Consider the following 3,286-nt stretch of genomic DNA (forward strand, 5'->3'; position numbering starts at 1 on the left):
GAAAAACGTAATCTTCTTGCTAGAATACTGTTAAATTGTCAAATATTCTTAGATTTCTTTTAATCTAAAACTTTGTTTTCTGTTAAGGTCACGTTCTGCTTTGTTTTTTAGCTTTCTCTGTGACCAGAGAAACACCAGATTTCGGTAACTATAGCAAAAGCTGTTTCTACTTCTCTTGTATTTTGAGACAAATTTACCAAGCCTGTCATGGAATCAGGACTAAACTACAAGTTTGTCCATTTCTGAAATGATACCCCCCTCCAGTTTTAGGAAGTGCAGATAATGATGGCTCTCCCCTGCTAAGTTAATGCCAGTAAAGAAGGACAATACTGTTTACATTGCAATTGAAAAGGTACAATCAAAAAGCAGTAGACAGGTTCAACTTAGTGTTGATTAGAAGACTAAAGCCCTAAGGTGTGGTAATGAAAGGGAATTAGGAAGAAAAACTGAGTCATGGACAGAAAAAAACACACACTCCTACTCACTTGGCTGTAGAAAGGTAGAAGAAAAGACCTGATTCACCTAAGAAAGGCAAGGCAGGGCAGACAACTTTACCTGAGTGAAACACTTTTTACAAAAGAACTACTGAAATAATCTTTGTTTAAGGCCCTGTTTTTATATACATACAGTGTGTTCAAACCTGGTGAAGATTTACTGGAAATATTTGACCTCTGTAATTGACAACCAGGATTACATTACAATGTATTGAGTTGAATTTTTCTTATGATCAAATATTAATTTTTAAGCATTCCTAAAAAAAATATACAATGTAATTTCATGGTTTTTGTTGTTTTTTTTTTTCCACATTACAGAGCTGTCTTGTCTTTTTAAGTGGGACAACTCGCAGAATTGGTGACTTCCACATCAATTTTTGCCATACCGACTTGGGTGTCTCAGTAATGTGAACAGTGAACAAAAGGTAACCAGAGGAATAACAGGTTTCATACTGAAAGTAGAACATACTTCTGGTGTAGCTTGTTCGTAATTACAGGTACCACCCATAAGTTGACACAAATAAAACATTGGGTTATTAGTTTAATTACTAAAGAATGTACCAAACCACTCTGTAAAGAGCAAACGGTTCAAATTTCTGTAATCTTACAACAGATGTGGCACTTTTAAAAACAATTTTCAAGATCTTGATTCTACCCCCTGCCTCTCATAACATTATAAAAATAGTGCTATTTTAGAGACAACCTTAGCAAGTTAGGGTGTAATCTTTTTCATAAAGGAATAACGTCAAAATCCATATCGAATATTTTGTTTCAATATTAATAAAATGATTGGAAATTTCCACGTTATGTTTAAAGCAAACGGCAAACACTGTTAAGGCTTAGACGCAATTATATATTAGGATTTCAGTCATGCAAGTCTCTCAGAGTGGTTTTAAATTTTGCTTATAGTTAAAATTGACACCTATACATGTGTTGTCTTTTGGAAATTACAAAAGATTTTCACTTGTGAACTCAGATCACTGTGCAAGAGATGCAAATGTTCATGCATTTCACTTGTTAATGATTGGTTTTTCACTGATAATGTAAAAAACAAGATATATCTCAGCCAAATTGGATTTATGTTTGTTAATTTTGTTATATATTTTCTGCTGATCATTAATTTCCAGCATACGTAGAACTACGGGTGGACGATACTGGTAATTTGGGTATTGATCCGATACCAAATATTTACAGGGCTAGTATCGCCAATACCGACAATTTAAAAAAAATAATAGTAATTATTGGGAATATAATTTCTAATTAAAGTAAATAAAAATGTTTGTTCACTTAATACAACAATCTGAACTGAACATGTATCAAATATAGAACATGTAGGCTGTATTAGTAATACAATAAATAATAATAATACTAAAACAGTAACTAGTGCAATTTTCAAAAAAAAATTTAAGCACCACAAACATATATTTAAAAATCACATCAGTCATAAAATAACAAAGTCACTAGTAAAAATAAGTAAACAAAAGCAACACTGTAAAAAAGTTAAAGTCCTATTAGTTGTAACACACCCTGGTGTGTTAAATTAGCCCTCCACATTTGCCCCCTCTGCTGGCGGAGTGGGGACCTGCAGCCACAGCCACGCTTGGGAACCATTTGGTGGTTTAAATAAATCAAAAAATAAAAAAAACATAAAATAATCCTGCCATTGCAAATATGTGGATCTTTAATGACGTTCTCTGCTCTCCGATGAAGCAGGGAGGGAAGGGGCAAAGTGTTAACAGCAGCGAGGGGGGGGGTGCTCTATTTATGCAGACAGACAGTGTTGCCACCCTGCGACAGACTGGTGACCTGTCCAGGGTGTACCCTGCCTCCGGCTGTAAGTGGCCGGGATAGGCTTTGGCAGCCCCGTGACCCCGAAAGGGACAAACGGAAGAAGATGAATGAATGAATGACAGTGTTGCCAGATTGGTGCAGTTTTCCGCTCAAATTAGGCGTTTTTTAAAACAATCTGGCAACACTGCAGACAAATAGACTGCGCTGCACAAACTCCTTAAGTAAATTTAAGCTCATTACTGTACGTATTAAAGAAAAACTGTGTTGAAAATATCGATCTTATCACACTAGTATCAATACTTCACCTTGGTATCGATACTGGCGATACGCAGGTCAATCTGCCCACGCCTATTTGGAACCTTGAAAGTAAAAAATCCAATATCTTATATTTGTTATCATCATAAAGTCATGTAATCCTTTTAAAATAAATATGGGCAAAATACCAAACTTTAACATTTTCTTAAAAAAGTAGCATGAATTACCCCTTCATTTTAACTTGGCCCCTCTTTTTTTTCTAAACTTACAACCTAAGTCTCATAGAATTTAAATCATTTATTGAGGGAAACTAAAGCATTGCATGGGGTAATGTGCAAAAATGGAAATTTTCTATTATCTCTTTGGAGATAGAGGGGAAAATTTGAATCAAACGTCTTTTTATTTGTTCACTTATGATCCCTTCCCCTACGACACTGGGTTACAAAGTAATAAAAAATGTGTTGTTTTCTTTTTTATTTCAGGATGGCCATAGCTGCCAGGTCCCAAACATGTAAATGTTTTTTTTTGTCTTCATTAACTACATGTTCTGCTTAATTATAAAAATAACTTAATAGAATAAAAAGTCTCTACTGTCTTCTAAACCTCCGACTTGTTGTTGGGCTTATATGGTAAATGCTATAGTCTCTATACTAGTCTCTATACTAATTTATCTTTCTGCCAAATAAACAGTGTTATGGTTTGTTTTTTATTTAGAAAAGCTCACTTAACAGGGTGAGCTGTAAAAT

Source organism: Oryzias latipes, chromosome 18, assembly GCF_053564925.1.
Source record: "Oryzias latipes strain Hd-rR chromosome 18, Olatipes_Hd-rR_3.1".
Taxonomy (NCBI): domain Eukaryota; kingdom Metazoa; phylum Chordata; class Actinopteri; order Beloniformes; family Adrianichthyidae; genus Oryzias; species Oryzias latipes.